Here is a 22,609-nt window from a genome sequence, read left to right on the forward strand (position 1 = left end):
GGTGGATCTGAGGATCCAACCCAGTGCCTCACCCATGCTAGGCAAGCATTATGTTACTGAGCCGAAACTCTAGACATAATCTAATATATTTTTAATAACCTGTTATACATAGACATTAACCAGTAGCCTTAATACATTTTCAATATCTGTTTGGATTGAATTAGTAACCCAGAAATCAGTAAAGCAAAGAATCTAATTTTATCTCCAACTGTGGTTTCAGATATCACAGTGTTTGAGTTAAGATTCTCCTTTGAAGAACTTAACTGTGTGTTGTGTTCTCATTCCAACCTCCCATATTTGCCAGTAATTAGTTTTAGAACAGTCTGACAAAAGGGGTCCACAGATATCAATGTCTCTTAGCCTATTAGGAAAATATCATTATCTGAGTCTTCTCTTCTAGAGATCAGTTTGAACTATAAGTGTGTAGCATCTAAGGGGAGTAGTTGGATGCTGTGAAGCTGGAAGAAATCTTTTGATATTCCTTTTACCTAAAGGGTGTTTTTTGGGGGTGTGCATACCAGGAATTAAACTCAGAGGCACTCCACGACTTAGGCTAATCCCCAGCGCTATTTTACATTTTCTTTGGAAAGAGTTGCTTAGTGCCTTACCATTGCTGAACCTGCTTTGAACTCTCTATCCTCTGCATCAAACTCCCAAGCCCCTGGGTTTAGAGGCATTTCCCACCATGCCTGAGTGGCATTTAATTTTTTATTAGATACTGTGAATAAAGCTACAATAAAAACGGAATTGCAGTTATTTCTTTGATAAAAGTTTTCCAATTCATTTAGATATATGCCCAGAAATATTATTACTGGATTGTATGGCACTTTTTAGCCAGATTTATTATTATTATTTTATTTATTTATTTAGTCACTATAGATTAACCCATGGGCACTTTTTCACTGTGCTTTACACCAACCTGTACCCCTTTTTTGAGACAGCATCTCACTCATTTCATTAAAACCTTGCCAAACCTTGATCTTGAACTTGAGATTTTCCCTTACTCCTGAGCCACTGGAGCATAGGCATGTGCAGCCTTGCTTTGCTACCCAAAATTATTATTAGTGGATTATATGTCATTTTTATGTTGAGCTTTGGAAGAACCTTAACACTTTTTTCAAAAAATATATTTCTTAATTTTTAAATTTTCACTAATATTTTCACTTGTATATGTACACTGGCATAATTGTAATCTTTCAGAAATTGTTCACCTTAGTTGGTTTGGCACTGGGAGATAAACCCAGGAGTGCTAACCACAGAGCCACATCCCCAGTCCTTTTTATGTTTTATTTTGAGACCATGTGGAGAAAACAGGAGCCACTTCAATGAAACTAAAATTGTGTCTGATCCCAACAAAGCAATTTTTTTAAACTATAGCATTTATTTTATTTTGAATGTACATACTCTTTTCACCTATTTTTCTGGTTTCACCAGCATAGATGAACATATCTGTAGCCTTATGCTATCATATAACTACATATTATCAGGATCAGAAACACAGTATTTTATATAGGCTTTGCTACTGTTTGAGGAGTATCATATATATTAAATAAACACTTTACACAAAAATAATAGCAATTTATATAGTTTCTCTAATTCAAGAGAAATTGTTTCTTGTCCTCATCAATTCTGTGTAATATTTTTTGGCATCAGATATTAGCTTGCATCTTTTTAATTTGTTAAGATGTTAAGAGGTTTTAATTTTTGAATATTTCTCCTACCATAAGTGTCATTTTTTATTAAATATTCTTAACTTTTATGTGAGCCCATGAGTCTCACACTTCTCTTTATACCTTTTCTTAAAATTATGTTATTATTTAGTTATGGCTGGACATAATACCTTTATGTTATTTATTTTTTGTTATGTGGTGTTGAGGACAGAACCAAGGACCTCACATTTGCCAGGTGAGTGATCTGCTCCTGATCCAGAAATCCAGCCCATCTTTGTACCAATTAATGAAAAAAAGTTTTTTTTCTTAATGTTGCCCAATTTATACTTTTTTAAACATATTTCTGTAACTTTCTGAAAATAAAAAACTGCTCTGTTTTGTGGTTCTTGAGATTTAAACCAAAGTTGCCATTACACTCATCAACATCCCCAGACACTTTTAAAAAATCTTATATAGAGACATGTTGTTGGCAAGTGGCCCAGCTAACCTTGAAATTTTAACCTTTCTGTCTTAGTCTTCCAAATAGATGGCATTAGAGGTAAGTACTGTGACATTTTCAATATAAATCCCTTTTATTCATGCTGGGCATTGAATGCAGGGGCAACTGATAAATGAATCACATTCCCAGGATCATTTTATATATTATGTAGTGACAGGGTCTCACTGAGATTTTTAGTGACTCTTTTTATTGTGACTGGCATTGAACTCACAATCCTCCTGCCCCAATCTTCAGAGTTTTGGAATTGCAGGCTTGTGCCACCACACCTAGGATAAGTTCCTTGTTATAGTAACTTTTGACAGATATATATGGGCTATTGAATCTAGGGGTGGCATACCCTTAAGCCACAGCCATTTACCCAGGCAATTCAATATTTTATTTTTAGGCAGAAACTTCGTCATGGTGTTCATGGCCGTCCTGTGTTGACAAGGCTTTCTTTGAACTTTTGGTTCTTCAGCCTCTACCTTTCAAGTCATTGAGATTATTTGTATAATACCATCCACAGCTCTATTTTATTTTTATATTGAAGTATATAATACTTCTAAAAATGAGTTTTGTCTGGTTTTAAGAAAGCATATAATATAGTTTTCCCCCAAAATACTTTCTTGTCCCAATGATTTTTTTGGAAAGAATGTCATATTTCTATTTCTGCAAAACACTTCAAACTTTCTCCAAATTTTAAGTTTCTTGTTGTTTGTTTTGTTTTGTTTCATTTTCTTTTTCTTAATAAATGTTCTGTGTTTCTTACACACATCTATTTATTCATATTATTATAAGGTATGCAATTATTTCTATAAGTTCATGGGATTTCGCCATGACATTATTTACCCTGGTGTCAGAAACTTTGGGTCTTGTGGTCTCCACTCTGATTTTCTTGTCTCTCTCTCTTATCAGGAAAGTATAGCCTGCCAGATATTTCCCTCTGTTTATCAAGTTAAGGGGAAGTAACTATTATTTAGGCCATACTGTAGGACTATATTGGTGTGCCTGGTGCCACTGCATGTTTCAAACTGGAGTTTTAAAAATGGATTTTTTTAAGCTCAGGGCTAAGGCCATTCTCACAGTCCCAATTAAAGACTTTTAAAAATGTAATGGGACCTTAGTTGAGGTTTTCCCCTCCATAATTGTAAGACCACTTTATTAAAATGACCTGTAGAAGCATTCCAAACATATCCAGGAAACATGTTATTTTCCTAGTGGAGGAAAATAAAGATGGGACTGGACTTGATTTAAATTATAAGGAAGTTTAATCACAAAGACTAGAGTACATAGTGAATCTGAACATCAAAAGCCATGTGACAAACCTGGTACAATTACAAAAAATTAGTTATCAATAGACTTTTATTTTACTTATTGATATGTGGATCTGAAGATCCAACCCAGTGCCTCACCCATTCGAGGCAAGCATTCTGTTACTCCAGCCCTAATGTGATACATTTTTAATAATCTGTTTTATACAGACATTAACCAGTAGCCTTAGCACTTTTTCAATATCTGTTTGGATTAAATTAATAACCCAGAAATCAGTGAAGGAAAGAATCTAGTTTTATTTCCAACTGTGTTTTCAGATATCACAGTGTCTGAGTTAAGATAGCCCCTTTGAAGAACTTAACTGTGTGTTGTGTTCTCATTCCAATCTCCCATATTTGCCCAGTCCTTTGTTTTACAACAGTCTGACATAAGGTGTCCACAGATATCAATGACTCTTATCCTATTTAGAAAATATCATTATCTGAGTCTTGTCTTCTAGAGATCAGTTTGAACTATAAGTGTGTAGCATCTAAGGGGAGTAGCTGGATACTGTGAAGCTGAAAGAAATCTTTTGATATTCCTTTCATCTAAAAAGATGTTTTTTGTGAGGTGCAAACCAGGAATTAAACTCAGAGGCACTCCACGACTTAGGCTCATCCCCTGCCCTATATTACCTTTTTTTATTTTTTTTTTGGAAAGAGTTGCTTAGTGCCTTACCATTGCTGAGGCTGCTTTGAACTCCCCATCCTCTGCCTCAAACTCCCAAGCCCCTGGGATTAGAAGTATTTCCCACCATGCCTGAGTGGCATTTAATTTTTTTATTAGATACTGTGAATAAAGCTGTAATAAAAATGGAATTGCAGTTATTTTTTTGAGAAATGTTTTCCAATTCATTTAGATGTATGCCCAGAAATATTATTACTGGATTGTATGGCACTTTTTAGTCAGATTAATTATTATTATTTTTATTTATTGAGTCGCTATAGATTAACCCATGGGCACCTTTTCACTGTGCTATACAAAAACCTTTACCCCTTTTTTGAGACAGCATTTCACTCATTTGGTTACAACCTTGCCAAATTGCTGAGACTGGTCTTGAACCTGAGATTTTCCCTTCTTATACTCCTGAGCCACTCGAACATAGGCATGTGCAGCCTTGCTTTACTACCCAAAATTATTATTAGTGGATTATATGTCATTTTTATGTTGAGCTTTGGAAGAACCTTAACACTTTTTTCAAAAAATATATTTCTTAATTTTTAAATTTTCACTAATATTTTTACTTGTATATGTACACTGGCATAATTGTAATCTTTCAGAAATTGTTCACCTTAGTTGGTTTGGCACTGGGAGATAAACCCAGGAGTGCTAACCACAGAGCCACATCCCCAGTCCTTTTTATGTTTTATTTTGAGACAATGTGAAGAAAACAGGAGCCACTTCAATGAAACTAAAAATGTGTCTGATCCCAACAAAGCAATTTTTTTCAAACTATAGCATTTATTTCATTTTGAATGTACCTACTCTTTTCACCTATTTTTCTGGTTTCACCAGCATGGATGAACATATCTGTAGCCTTATGCTATCATTTAACTACATATTATCAGGATCAGAAACACAGTATTTTATATAGGCTTTGCTACTGTTTGAGGAGTATCATATATATTAAATAAACACTTTCCACACAATAATAGCAATTTATATAGTTTCTCTAATTCAAGAGAAATTGTTTCTTGTCCTCATCAATACTGTGTAATTTTTTTTTGGCATCAGATGTTAGCTTGCATCTTTTTAATTTGTTAAGATGTTATGAGGTTTTAATTTTTGAACATTTCTCCTACCATAAGTGTCATTTTTTTATTAAATATTCTTAACTTTGATGTGAGCTCATGAGTTCTCCCCCTTCTCTTTATACCTTTTCTTAAAATCATGTTATTATTAAGTTGTGGCTGGACATAATACCCTTATGTTGTTTATTTATTTGTTGTTGAGGATGGAGCCAAGGGCCTCACATGTGCCAGGTGAGTGATCTGCTCCTGATTCAGAACTCCAGCCCATCTTTGTACCACTTAATGAAAATTTTTTCTTCCTTAATGTTGCCCAGTTTATAGGTTTTTTTAAACATATTTATGTAACATTCTGAAAATAAATAACTGGTCTGTTTTGTGGTTCTTGAGATTTAAATCAAAGTTGCCATTACACTCATCAACATCCCCAGGCATTTAAAAAAAAATCTTATATAGAAACAAGTTTTTGGCAAGTGGCCAAGCTAACCTTGAAATTTTAATCTTTATGCCTTAGTCTTCCAAATAGATGGCATTAGAGGCAAGTATTATGACATTAGGAATATAAATCCCTTTTTTTCATGCTGGGCATTGAATGTAGGGGCAACTGACAAATGAGTCACATTCCCAGGATTATTTTACATATTATGTAGTGACAGGGTCTCACTGAGCATTTTAGTGACTCTTTTAATTGTGGCTGGCATTGAACTCACAATCCTCCTGCCTCAGTCTTCAGAGTTTTGGAATTGCAGGCATGTGCCACCACACCTAGCATAAATTCCTTGTTATAGTAACTTTTGTCAGATACATATGGGTTATTGAATCTAAGGGTGGTATACCCTTAAGCCACAGCCATATACCCAGGCCATTCAATATTTTATTTTGAGGCAGAAACTTCGTCATGGTGTTCATGGCCTTCCTATGTTGACAAGGCTTTCTTTGAACTTTTGGTTCTTCAGCCTCTACCTCCCAAGTCATTGAGATAATTTGTGTAATACCATCCACAGCTGTATTTTATTTTTATATTGAAATGTATACTATTTCTGAAAATGAGTTTCTTCTGGTATTAAGAAAGCATATAATATATGGGGCTGGGGATGTGGCTCAAGTGGTAGCACGCTCGCCTTGCATGCGTGCAGCCCAGGTTCGATCCTCAGCACCACATACAAACAAAGATGTTGTGTCTGCCGAAAACTAAAAAATAAATATTAAAAAAATTCTCTCTCCCTCTCTCTCTCTCTCACTCTCTCTTAAAAAAAAAAGAAAGCATATAATATAGTTTTCCCCCAAAATAATTTCTTGTCCCAATGATTTTTTGGGAAAGAATGTCATATTTCTATTTCTGCAAAACACTTCACACTTTCTCTAAATTTCAAATTATTGTTGTTTGTTTTGTTTTGTTTCATTTCCTTTTTCTTAATAAAGGTTCTATGTTAGTTACTCACATCTATTTATTCATATTATTATATGGTATGTACTTATTTCCATAAGTTCATATTGTGCAACCATGTGTGGTAAAATTCATCTATTGTTCAGTGATATACTTCAAGTAAATATAATATGTAGCCTGAACATTTTGCAATACAAAATTCTAGATGTCAGTATTCACTATGACATATAAAAAATAAATAAGATAAATTTTTGAAAAAAGTTTAAAAAGTTTAGAGTTTATTTATTGTAATATATACCTATTATTAAATGAGGCATATTTGGTTCAGGTACATATATATTACTATTATATACAATTAATATTTTATTGCTACATCTCAAATTAATCATATCTCTTTCAATTTAATTTGTCTTATGGAAGCACCCATACATGACACTCTATGCAAATGGACATTTTTTTGTGATGTGGAAATTTTGTTTTTGCTTGTATATTCTGCCCTTTAGTCTCCTTTTTATGAAATTGTCATTTCAAAATTATTCATTTTCCTGAATTTTTGACCTTTTATTTTAACTAGTGAAGTCTGTAGATTGTCTTTTTATTCTCAGCTTTAGGTGCATCTTATTATATAAAGTTTTAATGTTCTGAAATTGACCTCTAATATTCTGTAAAATTTACTTCCAATTCTGAGCACTCTGGACAATTGATGTCTGAATGAAAAAAAAATTTCAAAATTATTCATGCAAAAAGCAGGAAACGGATGGATCAGAATGTAAGACTGGTGGATGCTAAGTATGTAGGTGACATTATTTTTTTAAAAGTATTGGTGGAGGGGCTGGGCTCAGCTCCAGATTTCTGGACATAAGTGCATAAGAGGCCCTCTGCTTGATCATCAGCACCACATAAAAATAAATAAATAAAATAAAGTTATTGTGTGCAACTACAACTGAAAATAAACACATCAAAATTGTGAAATATATGGGGGTAGGGAGAAAAAGATCAATGAAAAAAAAACTAGAGCAGCAGAAGGGTTCAGATGCAACAAGTCTATAATGGCATCATGAGGTTAGAGGGGTAGTGTTCTTGGAAGCAGAAATAAAATTTGGGAAGAAAGAAAAAGGTAACTGATGCACTATTCCCAAGTGAGGGAGCCAGTTGAGTGGGTTCTGTTTTTAACTCTTCCCATCTATATGTGGAATTGATAGTTCATGAGGTATGCCTCAGTATGTAGTCGAACACCATATCGAAGTACCTTTACACTTTTTCAAGGCTACAAGCTCTCTTTTACAATTACATTCACATTAAATTTTTGTACTTTTTAGTTATTCATTCATTTATTCACTTATTTATTTGTTTCTTTATTTACCACTTTTTCTTGTCATTGTATTTACATTACTAGTGATTATATAATGGTATAAATATCCCGAATGTTAACTTCTTCAATGTTGGTTTATGTGTTTATGTATATACTTATTATTTGAACAATTTCCCCCTTGCCAAGCCTGATTTATATTATATCTTAATCTTGTTTTATAAATACTTGATAAAAACAAATTATTTTAAGCACCTGAAGGATCTATCTCCTGAACATAATTCCAATCACAAATTAAAGTGGGCATCTGGGTCAGTTTAAAGCTGTGTGAAATCTTTTCTTTGTTCCTATTTACACCTTACAGTAGGACTCCTCTCTCACTTGTATATGTTTGAGAACATACTAATTTCTGAATGCAGCATTTAATAAATATAGATGAGTTTTCATCAACAAACCCACTATTGTTTTTTAATTGTTTATATCCTTGACCCTGAAAGTTTCACTGATTACCCCCTCACCTCTCTCTCTCTCTCTCTCTGTCTCTCTCTCTCTGTCTCTCTCTCTCTCTCTCTTTTTCTCTCTCTCTCTCTCTCTCTCTCTCTCTCTCTCTCTCTCTCTCTCTCTCTCTCTCTTCTGTCTCATATTACAGATTGAACCCAGGAATGCTTTTCTGCTAAGAAACATCCTCAGCCCTTTATAAAATGTTTTATATAGAAAAAGGGTTTTGTGGGGTTTCTTAGAGCCTCACTAAGTTTCTGAGGATGGCTGGCTTTGAACTAGCGATCTTTCACCCACAACCTCAGAAGACTCTAGAATTATAGGAATGCACAATGAACACAGCTTTTGATACTCTCTTTAAAATAATCAGTCACAACTCTAATAATTGAAATTGCATTTACATCACTCTTTTCTAATGCAGTAATATATGATCATCTAAAATATTTTTTTAAACAAATGTATTAGATGACTATTATTTTATTCCCAGAGTTTATTCTGTTACCTCTTTAGGATTGATAAATGGTCTTCTTTCTCTTCTCTTTTCTTCTCAGATATGTGTGGTCTCTTGTTATCAAATGGGTCTATGATAAGTGTGTTGAAAATTATGATTCTAAACCTATCATGAATCCCAACATTTCCAAGAGTATTGAGAGCAGAAAAAGAACAATATTCATAATTAATGAATCACTTTCAGTGGAAGCATAATACCAGTGTCCAAGGTGTAATGCAATCAAGATGCTTCAGTGGTAAGGTGGTGTCAGAACACCACCCTAGGGATTTGGGGACCTCTAAAGCACCATGTCCATATCAGAATCTTTTATTCACCTTTTAAATACAGTTATTGCTGCTTCCATATAAAATAAAACACTATGTGTATAAAAAAGGTGAATGAGAATTAAATCCTCTGGAGGCACCAAGGTTGATCTTTAATTCTAGTGGATAATTAGAAAACTAAGAAAGACCTTGCAATAGCCCCATCTTTTCCAATGACATGGAATAGAACATTTAGATGTACTAAACTGAAGTGACAAAAATGCATTTCATGGAGGTGGTATCAAAGAAATTTTAATGGCAGAACCCTGGAATTGTTAGATAAAAATACACACACACACACACACACACACACACACACACACACACACATATATATATATATATATATATATATATATATATATATATACAGTTATACAGAGAAAAAGATAAATGATAAGCTCATAAATGCAAGGGTAAATTCAGTGTACATGAGTTGTATGTACAAGGTAATGATAATAGCATGAGTTGTATGTACAGGGTAATGATGGAACTTAAAAAATCGAGAAAATAGTAATTGAGGTGATTCAGAACTCTATAATTGTGGGGAATAATAATAAAAATTTAATAAAAATAGATACTGTTATATCCCTTTGGGTATGCCTCTTTCCTCTGCTGTTCATCGGAATTTGATTCTCTCAAATAAGCTTAGGTGGGTATTTTGTCAGCTAAGTCTTGGAATGCCCAGTCCTGAATTCACTTTTGTTGCTTTTTAAAAACTTATTCTCATCTGCAGTGGCACAAACCCACTTCACTCATTTTGTTCAACAAACTGACTTTTTTACATCTTTGCAAAAAATGTTTGCAATAGTCAGTCTATAGGAGGGTCTTCCATATCATATAATATGGTTCTCAGACCCTGTGGGAATTGAGGGTAGTTCCCTGCTGTTTTACTATCATCTTCCCTGTGAGAAGGCTTATCTATCTTTTGTATCCCACCAACTCAGAAGAGAAGTATTTGTGGTCACAAGCTAAAGAACACTAGAAGCTATAAGATTTGATAAAATGAAAGAAATAATTTTCTCTTAGACTTTTATAGGCAGTATGGCTATTTCATCAACTTGATAAAAATTGATATACTCCCAGTCATTCACACTATGAAAGTCTTGTATTTAAATAATCCATAATTGTAAGAAATAATTTCTGGTTATTTCATTCCTATAAGTGAGTTAATTTTTTAGCTATATTAAAATCAGAAATTACTGAAAATTAAATCTATGTATTCAAATTTCCATCATGATAATGTGATCAGAATTAAATAGGAATTAAAAGAACATTGAACAAAGATGCTTTAAAACATGATTGAAACTTCCCTGCCTTTTCTGAGTGTAAGAATCAGGTTGATAAAGCAATGTCAAATTTCTGAATAGTATGTAAGTTTATTTGTGATTCATTTTTTCAGTACTAGTTTCCAGGGCTGAGGATATAGCTCAGTTGGTAGAGTGCTTTCCTTGCATGCATAAGGCCCTGAATTCAATCCCTAGCACATAAACACTCAGAGAGAGAGAGAGAGAGAGAGAGAGAGAGAGAGAGAGAGAGAGAGAGAGACCTGTTCCTTTGTGATGTAACTTATTGGTGGTCTTTGCTAAACCATTCTCTTCATGTTAGATACTCACATGTTCTCTTTGCTTTTAGTTCCTTTTGATAATTTCTGCCTTAACTATTATTTTCTTATGAACCTAATAGGGATACATTTTATTATTTGAAACTAAGAAAACTGCTTTTCAAAAAGGAGGTTTTCTACTGTTTTATATATATATATATATTCTGATCATTCTAGTTTTATATTTTGGAGATTGGCTGTTTTATTTTCAGGTTTTTAACCTACTCAATTTTAACTTGGTCAATTTGTTGGCTAGTTTCCTATCATTTGTTTCATCAAGTGAATGTAGTTTGATCAGTTTATTGTCCCATTCTCTATTTTTTTACATCATTGATATTGGTTTCTTCAAAGTTTCCCATCAATCTCTCTGATTGGTGGTGGGAATAACTTGAAACTAAACTCAGGGCTACTGGAGAACTGAGCCTCACACCCAGACCTTTTTTGTATTTGATTGTGTGGCAGGGCCTCACAGATTTGCTTAGTGCCTTGTTGCTGAGGATAGCTTTGACGTTGAAATCCTCCATCCTCAGTCTCCAGAGCTACTAAGATTCTAGGCTTAGTCCACCTTACCCAGCTAGATCTTGCATGTTGTAATTTGATGTCATTTTAAACTTGCAAATACAAGTATGTTGCACTTACAGAAATATATTTCCATTCATTATGCAACTATTATTGTGGTAAGAATTTTTTTTGGGGGGTAATGTTTCTCTATAATTTTTTCTGTTGTACTTATTAAATTAAGAATATATCATGTTAATGTCATGTTAATGACAGTGTTTTACAACATTTAATATTTTTGTAGCTATGTAGTAACTAAAAATGAATAAGCTCATATTTTTTCAATCTTATATGACCCCAATGTAGCTAATTTCAGACACACTTTTTAATGTTTGTACTCAAATTTGTCATTTTATGATTAATAGGCCAAAGACAAAATTTAGTTTTCTTCAAAATATAAATATTTAATTGTATTTATTCAGATTATCATCACATCTGATAAACCTTTAAAGAAAATAGTAGTGTGACTACTTCATAGGTGATTGTGAGTTGTTTTAGTAATTAATATTTTACCACAATGTGTCCATTAGAAACATCTCATAATTTACTCAGTGTACATTCATTAAAATATGATATTTTGAGAGACCTTTAGCATCACAGAATAAAGACAGTTATGAAAGGTTAGCCCAGAAGAACTAGTGAACAGAAAACAAATTCCAACTATTTATAATTGCTGGTCCAGAAAAGTACCTCAAGAAAATAGACAAGTAAAGGTATAAACAAAAGTATAAAAGGCAATAGAAATACACATTTTATACTCTCTTAATGGATATTGAAAGCAAAATATAAAACTGCATATTTAGAATATATGTCCCTAGTTCCTCAAAAAGCCTAACCTGAAAAATAAAAACAAAAACAAAAACAAACAAAAAAACCCTCTCACTATGTGGTAAGCATTCTTAGTATTCTTCTTTATATTGTTTGACACATATTTTGAGATTTCTTAAGAAAAACATGTAAAAAATATAGAGTGTCTTCAGACTGAAGTGTTTAACATTTTTTTTTTCATCACCCACACACATACATTTGGCTTGGTACAAAAATCCTTGTTTAATTCTACTAATTCGCACTTTTTTTCAGAGTGCAACCAAAAGTTTCAGGATGTGTATCTTCTAGTCTAGCATGTACTTAGTGCCAAATTAGTTATTCACCAATGGAAATAAGTACTCAAAAAGCCCTGATTAATTAATTAATTAATTTTTAATTTTACTGTAGTATTGACTTTAGTAAATGTGTGGCTCTTTTTTATTCTTCTTATTTTTGCTCTTCTTTGTACTGGGGATAAAATTTAGCAGTGCTTTATAATTGAGCAAAATCATCTCTGCCTAAGTTTCACAATTAGTCTTGTACTTTCATTAGTATCAGGAATTAAACCCAGAGGAACTTAACCACTGAGTTACTTGAAAAACTTTTTATTTTGGTTAAATTTCTGAGGTTGCCTTTAACCTTAAGAATTACCTGCTTTTTCCTTCTGAGCTATGGTATTACAGAAGTTCACCACCATAATAATGAATCTTGTAATTATTTGTTTGGCCTCACCATCACAACTTACTAAAATTATAGATGTACACCATCATGCCTGGTGCTTGCTGAGCAAATTTGAGGTAGTGGGTTCAATTCTAAGGATCACATATACATAAATAAATAAAAATTAAAAGTCCATCCACAGCAACATTCATACTTCACATTTGTTTTTTATTTTATTACTAAATTAATATTTGTTAATAACATTGTTTATTAAACCCATACTATTATAATTAGACTTTATAAAACTGAATAATGAACTAGAAGTAATGTATATGTTTTGGTCTCAGGAGATTACAGTTCAACAGTTATTTACAATATATATGATGTTCCTTTGATTTGCAACTGTTAGTTGTCTCCTTCAAATAGAAATTAAAGTAGAGGCTAAAAAACTTTTAGGCCATATTTGTTTCACCTAAGTGCTAATTTTGTAATTTAAATAACTATTAGATAATTAATTCATTTTTAGTAAATTTCAGATGTTAGTCATTTTAATGGCTGTGGTGATTGACCCCATTGACACTTTACCAATAAGTCACAGCCTGAGAATTTTTAATTTTAAGACATTTTCCAAATTGTACAGTTTTTATGAATTTTTCAACTCATTTTTTTTACTTTGCCTAAGAGGAACTTGAAATATAATATTTCCATTTAATGTATTCATTAATGGAAACTGAGTCAGGAGCTACTACTTATTTGTATTCCCAACAGTGCCCTCACTTAATGTATGCCTTTTATCATTGGGCTATTATTGTAATCCTGTGTTTTGCAGATTGTACACAAACTACGCCAGTGAATTCTGCCCCCACGTCGATCTTTCTTCAGGTTGACCATGATAACCATTCACATGTGATGTTGTTCTTGAGGTGTTTCGATTTATGTTGACCTTTAGATTCCTATTAAGTATACATAAAGTTTTACATACATATACATTCATCTATGGATTTTGTTTTTTATTATTGTAAAATAAGTTCTTCTTTAAATTCAGAATTTTCGGGTTGCTGGTTTCATATATAACATATAACATTCCGGATGAATTTTAGAATTTTTTCTCTGGTCACTTCTCTGGTTAAAAGTAAAATATGCTAAAATTTTAATGAAGTGATATTGTAGATTTAGGGGAAATTTTACATCTTGGTAATGATGAGTTTTATCATGTATACAATGATGTGTATGATAAAATCTTTTATGTTCTTTTGTATATTTTTATTTTCACAAACTCTACATATTTTTATACATGCATGAATGCAAAATAACACATACATGTGACATCTACATAAAATTATGTGATGACTCACATATTTTTCAAACTGGATGTATTTTGATGAAAATGGGTTTTGAAAATCATTTTCTCACTGTATTCCCTTTGCCCTTCTAACACTATTATTGTTATATCTTTCTCAATGTACATTGCCTTTTCTCCATGTCCTGGATTTCAGCTGTTTGCACCAATACGGCCATATCCTTATATGTTATCATGGTTCAGATATGCTGTAATTTTAATGAGCATATGCTTCTGCTGGGGAATAGACATGTATTTTCAATAGCCATTTCTTAAAAGTAATTACAATTTTTACTCTTTCTTTAGTTCCTGACAATTTACTTGTTCCATGTTTTTACTTATACTATTTTATTTTTGTGCCACAGATATAATTTTAATTACCATTTTCAAATTTTTAAAGCTTTTGAACTATTTTATTATTTATTGAACAATATGTTTCCTTTTCAAAGGTGGCTATTGAAGTCTCTTCCCTTCCTTTTATTGGCACCGAGCATTGAATTCAGAGGCACTTAACCCCTGAACAACATCCTAGATTTTTAAAAATATTTTCTTTTGATACATGGTCTCACTTGATTGCTTAGGCCCTTACTAAACTTCTGAGACTGAGTTTGGACTCACAATTCTCTTTCCTGTGTATCCTGAGCTGCTGGGAGTATAAAAATATGCCACCAATCATAGGTCTTACTTTCTCTATTTTGGAGTCTCTGTGTTTGATATTCTTTCTATTTTTATTTACTATTTTGGTGCCCAGTTTTAAAATCAGGGATTCTTAACTACTGTGCAACATCCCCTAATATTTTTATTTTATTTTTTAAGTTTAACACAGGGTCTCTAATTTGCTTATGGGCTTGGATGTGTTGCTAAGGCTTGGAATCCTCTTGCCCTAGTTTCTGTTACAACTTTTTCTTATGTGAGGCATACATTTTGTCATATGTGAGGCAATTAGTTTTTTCCCCAATTCGTTACTTCAGTTTGTACCCTTTAATGGTTTCATATTATAAATGTGATTTGCATTTAAGTATTTTCCTATTTTGTTATAAAGGTATCATTAAGTTTCTGGGGATGTGGCTGAAGCCATAGCACGCTCACCTGGCATCCGCGGGGTGCCTGGTTTGATCCTCAGCACCACATAAAAAATAAAACAAAGATGTTTTGTCCTCCAAAAACTGAAAATTAAATACTAAAAAAATTCTCTCTCTCTCAAAAAAAAATAAAGGTATCATTTCACTTTGAAAATAAATAACCATATTTCTGTCTCTTAATGTTATTATTATTTAATTATTCTTCATGATTAAAAAAGGTGTGTCATACTACTCAGACACATTCACAGCCATTTATAAAGTTTATTTTGAGTAAGCATCTCACTAAGATGCTTAAGCTGATCTTAATTTTGCAATATTTCTTTTTCTTCCAAGTAGCTGGTGTTACAATCACCAACCATTATGTACACTGTATAAATTTCTTTCTTGTAAAAACTTTGGAATATCTTATATTTTTCTTTTATATTAAAGTATATTTTACCAGTGAATGAATTATTAAATAATACCAGGAAATCATACAATTGCATTTTTTAATTATGCAGATACTCCATTGTTTAAACAGATTTTTTTTTGGAAAGTTTATCTTTTTCTTCTCCTTTATGGTAGCTCTGTTTCTGTGTTATATCATTGTCTAAATGACCAGAGTCTTCTTAAGTATTCTGTCTTTAGTTCCACAGTGCTAATAACTCACCTCATCATGATATCTATATTGACTGCTATAGTGTTAAATCCAGTAGTCATATGTAGCACAATGTTTTCATTAATGACGGACTTTATGTACTCTAATGGCTAAATTATAACCTAGGTGTGTAATGGTATATACCATGTAGAATTAAGTAAGTAACCTGTATCATTAGTAAAATAACAGAATCACCTTATGGTGCATTTTCTATAATGTATCCACATAATCAAATGAGGCATCATTATACATACCATACATTATACAAGTATATAATATATAAATAATATATAAATCTTACTTGTAAAATTTACCAGAGCTCTTTTAATTTTAGTTGTGTTCTCAATGCAACATTTGGAATTACTGATACTTTTTATGCTATATTCACTGTTAATATATTCAAATATTACTCCTTTGTTAGTATTTTTCCTATACACTCTACCTATAAAAATTGCCTTTCTCAAAATATTGAGACTTATATTTATTGAATTAATTCTTACTTTTATTTTGAATTAATCATTTAGTAGTGTAATTTCTAGTACCTTAATTTTTTTGTCTCCCTTATGCTCTTCCTCACCAAGTTTTATGAAATTAATTGATTATATTTAACAAAGCAAATACTTGATCAGCATCACAGTCTACTGATCAATGAATTATTACAAGTGGAACATACTATGTGACTACTCTTTCTATTAAGAAATAGAACATTAATGATGCTACAGAGAACAGCTTCGTGTCCTCTTGCTTTCAGTATACACTCCAGTCACCCTAGTGGTAACTTCAACATTTTGTTTCAACTAGTTATTTTAAAGTATTATTCTTTAAACAAACAAATAAAAAAACAAACAAACAAAAGACAATTGTGAGCAATTATTTATTTAATTAATTCTACAAGAATTGAGTAAAATATGTATCTCATTGTGTAGGAAACAAAATCTTACACCAATTATACCTGAAGCTTTTCTGGTGGAGCAAATAGGAGGGTGATCCAGGAGTCATCAAAAAGAGGGGTAGCTCAAAATATCAGGGATGGAGCATGAAGAGTTCAGTTATGAGGGGTTACCTGAGTATAAGGATTGTGGGATTGTTTGAAGAAAAAAGAAAAAAAAGCTTAGGTATGAGTTAATGGAGACAATCTGAGGGAGGTCAGATGGAGCAGGTTCAGAAGTAGAGGACCAGCAGATTTAAGTTGGATGAGCAGTGCTTGGAGAAAGATAAATTTGAAGTCTTGAAAGAAAAGGAGAGTGACATTTCTGGTAAAGCTCTACGATCAGAAAGCCAGGTGTGTGGCATACTTGATTGATTACAGCATTCTGTTTTTCAGGAATGTCCAAATATGAGACGACTGGGGTAAGTATCCTGCTGACAGAATATTTCCTGTCTTCTTTCCCATGGGATCAACATCTTTTCTTATATAATACACAGTTAGCATTTTATTCATCCTCCTTAGATCCATTCTTTTAGTCATTCACCATTTTTTCTTCTACTTGTTCCAATTTGTTTTTTCTTTCATTGTGTCCACATTCAGATCCTTGATTCTCAAAGATGACACATTTTTTATGCTTTACTCTGACATTGTTGTGGGACTGGGCATGAGCTCATGGGAATCTTGGTAACCAGGGCCCTGACTTAGAAAACCTGGACAGTGAAAGATGGCAGCAGAAGCAGTGTATTTTCATTATGAAAACAGCAGTGGCAGTAACCTGTTGGAAAATTCAGAATATTTTGGTGTCCAAGAGTAGAACTGATGACCCATTGAGGTATACCTATGTAGGCATAACCAAATCAATTTTCCACAAGGCTTGTAATTTCAGTTATTTTTTTTACCTCTCTACTTCATGTTCTCCTCCCCGATTGATATGCAATAGTGAATTTGGTTTTTGTAAACTTGTGTCTATAGTCATGATTTATACTCATTTTTGTAAATTTACATAATGGTTTAATATTTCCTCTTTAATTAAGTGAATTTAGAAATATTTTGACTGTAACATACTCTTTTGGTATGCCTTCTTCTCCTCACAAATATAAACCACTTTCATTCTGTTATATCAACTTTTTGCTACACATGTACTTTGCAAGTATTTTCTTTCACTTTATATTTTATCTTGGATACCTTAGTGTTCCTTATCAACAATATTAAAAATTGGCCTTCACATACATAAATCCATGAAAATAAACAGGAAAGCATCTTGAAGTTTGAGTAATATAGATCACTGATATAGTTTCTCTTTTACCAGTATTCAAATAAGTTCCATGCACATTCATTTTAAGAGGATGACCAAGGACAGGGAGAAAGTATAAATAGGGTATTGGTTGGAATAATCCAAAGCTCCATGTTATTGAGTGGTTTACAGGGTTTCAAGAAAAAATAAATAAGACTTCCACTCTGTACACAGCTCTGTCCTCTGCTCTGCATCTGGAGACAATGTATGATGTCACGTTTTAATCTGTCATAGTCAGTTTTGTGCATAATTAACCAGTCTTGCTACATTTTCCTGGATCAGTGTCACCTCTCTTCCTTCATCCACTGTGCATAAAATTTTATTTTTTGTGATTCTGTCAAATACTCTCTGAAAAAATAAAAATAAGCTCAATGGAGGATCTAACATCTATGCTGCTATAGTTTTCAGAATGTTGTAACTTGTTATGACAGCACCATTCTCCTCTCTCTCTCTCTCTCTCTCTCTCTCTCTCTCTCTCTCTCTGTGTGTGTGTGTGTGTGTGTGTGTGTGTGTGTGTGTGTGTGTGTGTATGTGGTCTCTCTTTATTCTTTTGAAAACTGTATCACTACTAGGAGAAGGGAAACATTTGTAACCACAGAAAAAAGTAGAATAGCCATTAAAAGCTGGAATGATTTTATTCCAGAGTTTCGGAAGGAGTGTATCTTTGCTAAAAATTGTTATTAATCCTCTGTCTTGATAACAAAAACATCCATTACTGTAAAAGAATGAGTTTTTATTATTTTAAGCTGTTATATTTGTGATTATTTTCTTTAGTAGCAATTGGAATCTAGGGATTTTTTTTTGCAAGTTTAATTGACAATGTAACCAAACTGAATCCTCCTAAAGTGGTAGGTATCAAATATAAATCCTGGTTGTCCAGCTTGTTTATATATATTTGCAAGTTTAATTGAAAGCTGCCTAGCATATTTTCAAAATCAGAATGAGCTTGGTTAGGAAAATTCCTCAGCCTTTCATTTATCTATCTATTTATCCATCTATCTATTTATTTATCTATTTATTTAACATCTTACCTGCTGCTTACTGTAGATTTGACTCTATCTTTTATATAACTTCTCATTCTTTATAAAATATTTTGTTCTAAAATACTTTTTAATATATTTTATTTTTGCAGTTTTCAAAAGTGTAGGGCTGATTCTGACAAACTTCCTGAAAATATGTTTTTATTTTTAAAAATGGGAGGAATTCTTTATTGCTTCTGTCATCTACTTAATTGAGAACAGAAAATTTACTGGTTCATGTTTCTTTCACTTTTTTCACTGAGTGGATATATTTGTGTCTCTTTGGTGGTCTTGTTTTTTTTTTTGTTTTTGTTTTGTTTTGTATCTGAATTGTAGATTTTTGAGATTCAAACCAATGTTTTTAATATGGTAAAATAAGATATATAACAAGTAGCTTACTTGTATCTCTTGCTATTTAATTTTGTTTTTTCAACAAATGGGTTATAACAGAGATAAAAAGTAGATATTTTCAATGTTACCATAAAGGAAGTGTGTAAAAATAGAAAAAAAATAGATAAAATGGAAAAGTCAACAAAATATATGCACTTGGGCTTCTGACTAATGTGGTGAATTTCTGGCTGAATGTTACCTAAAGTGTGCTGTCATTCTGTACATAAAAATTTCAGAGTGAAGACTTAAATTCAGAATGGTCACATAGAACTGTTTTTCATCTCTAATGTGTCTTAGAGTTTTTACCAGGGGTATTAAGGGATCACTATACTCCTTATTGTGTAGTGTTCACTGACTTTGAAACTGTTTATGAATTCACTTTCCTGAAAACTTTAAAAAGCTGAGAAAAAGTGTCTTGTAAAACATAAAATAATCATACATAAGAATACTATATTCTGTTGTTTAAATGGTATCTCAACCTATAAATAGTGATATTAAAAATCTATACTTAGAAATATGTGCACATAGCAAAGAAAATTTACCAAAAACTGCATACCTATTAATATTCCAGCCAAAATGTCACTAATAACATTTTATAATTTCTCAGTATTATCTATTAAATTCTGTATGTGCTTTATTATTGTCAAAGTTTTACCACACTGCCTACATTTTGTAATATATTAGAAATCTTCTCTTTTTTTGGTACCATTGATTGAGCCTAGGTACACTTAAGCACTGAGACAAATCCTGTGCTCCCATACCCTTTTTATATTTTTATTAGAGACAGTGTTTTGCTGAATGACTTAGAGCCTTGCTAAGTAGCAGAGGCACTATTTGACATTGTGATCATCCTGCCTCAACCTCCCAAGTCACTGGAAATTTAGGTGTGTACCACCATGTCTAACATATATTAGCAACCTTAAGATTGACACTTGTTTCTTTTTGTTTTATAATAACCTATGGTTATTTTGTACAAAAATTATGCAATATTTTGGAATGTATAATGTGTACATAAACATTTATAGTATTTGCACAAAGTGTACAAGAAAATAAACAGTCTGTGGTAAGGTTTTTATTTTGTATTTAGTAAACTCATATAATATTGGCTATAATTAAATTGAGATGATTAGATGGAAATTATAATTTTCTTGGCAATCAGTAAAAATGAAATATAGTGTCATTGAAATACTAGGAAAGAATAAGCTAAGGGGAATAATTATTTGTCTAAAATTTTTGATGGCACCACTCATCCTAATGGTCCAAAATGAGAAATTACTCAAATGTTCTTGAATGTTGAAATGAACTATTTGTAGCGCATCCATGAAATACAAAATCAGTCATCAATATAAAGGAACACTTTACTGAAGCACACATGTTTATTGACTCTTACAGCAGCTGAATTTAAAATTATATTGCATTATGCCAGGCAAAATAAAATTATAGTTTTTATAATACATTACAGTAACATCCTTCTGGGGAAAGCAAAGTTGCATGTAAAAGAAAAAAAATATTGAGGGGGGGGAGATGTAAATACTCTGTGCTTAAGACTAGTGAATATTTTTAACATTCTAATTTGTTAAAACTGTATAATGTATTTCCATGACATTCAAAATATGTACATAGGACATCACCAAAAAATAAATATACAAGGAGGATGGCTGGCCTTTGTTGTGAAATGGGTAGAAGCATACAAAAAATAGAAATGGCGTATAATAGGCAGGTATTAAATCTGGGTAACTGGTAAAATATTTACTTTTTTAAGGTACATTTTACATTTATGTAATAAAAAATTCTAATGCTAGTTATTAAGAACCTTTTTGCTCTTTGGGATAGTAGATGAAAAAACTGATTTAGACTGTCCTGAGCAAGGCTGATTCAAAATGTGTTTACTTTTGAATAACTTCTGAATCTTTACATAAATGTTTTTTTTTGTTGTTGTTGTTGTTTTACATGTGCATCATACTTTAATGAAAATTTTAAAAGATATGTTTCTGAAATAATTATATTTCTCAGAATACTAGTAACAATTTATGATTTGGTATAAATCTCAAATTGGTTATCTTTCTATTTTAATATTTTATCATTCTCAAGCATTTACCCATGTTCTAACACTTGGACATAACTTTATTTATTTATTTAATTCAGCAACCATTTGGTAAACATTATTGTTTTTATTCATTTTTTTCCCTCAGTACAGAGGATGGAAGGAAGTATCACCAAATACACACACACACACACACACACACACACACACACACACACACACACCAGTGGATATATATATATATATATATACACACACACATACACACACATACACACACACATTCACTGGTAAAATATTCACCATACTATGTTATGAATTCTGTCCCTGAACTTGCAATCCAAAAGCATAATGCAAAAAAAAAAAGCATAATGCACATTTATTGCTAGGATTATTGGCATGCAGTACAACACATGGCTTAACACATTTTTTAAATAATTTTCTCCATTTAAATTATTTGATAAAATGATATGGTTCGTAATCCAGGCACTTATAACTGTGCCTGGTGTATTCCCAGTAAGTTTTTAACTGAGTTAAATTGGCAAAATGAATTTCAATGATCAGTGTATGCAAAGGATATCAATAATATAATACTGGAACTCTGGTTTGAATAATTGCTCAATAATAGTCCATATATTTAAGGTTTATTTTCTTTTTGTTTTTTAATTGATAGTAGTTTATTTTATTTTATTTTTTTAAATTAATTTTTATTGTTGGTTGTTCAAAACATTACACAGTTCTTGATATATCATATTTCACACTTTGATTCAAGTGGGTTATGAACTCCCATTTTTACCCCGTATACAGATTGCAGAATTACATCAGTTGCACATCCATTGATTTACAAATTGCCATACTAGTGTCTGTTGTATTTTGCTGCCTTTCCTATCCTCTATTATCCCCCCTCCCCCTCCCCCTCCCCTCCCCTCTTCTCTCTCTACCCCCTCTACTGTAATTCATTTCTTCCCCTTATATTTTTGTCCCCTTTTTCCTCACTTCCTCTTGTATGTAATTTTGTATACCCCTAAGGGTCT

At 32.1% G+C, this 22,609-nt stretch overlaps 1 pseudogene; it reads left to right on the plus strand.

The window, feature by feature from the left end:
• LOC143640586 (uncharacterized) overlaps positions 1 to 22,609 on the plus strand; it is a 56,284-nt pseudogene that overhangs the window by 14,856 nt on the left and 18,819 nt on the right.

This window comes from Callospermophilus lateralis, unplaced genomic scaffold (genome assembly GCF_048772815.1).
Source record: "Callospermophilus lateralis isolate mCalLat2 unplaced genomic scaffold, mCalLat2.hap1 Scaffold_349, whole genome shotgun sequence".
Taxonomy (NCBI): domain Eukaryota; kingdom Metazoa; phylum Chordata; class Mammalia; order Rodentia; family Sciuridae; genus Callospermophilus; species Callospermophilus lateralis.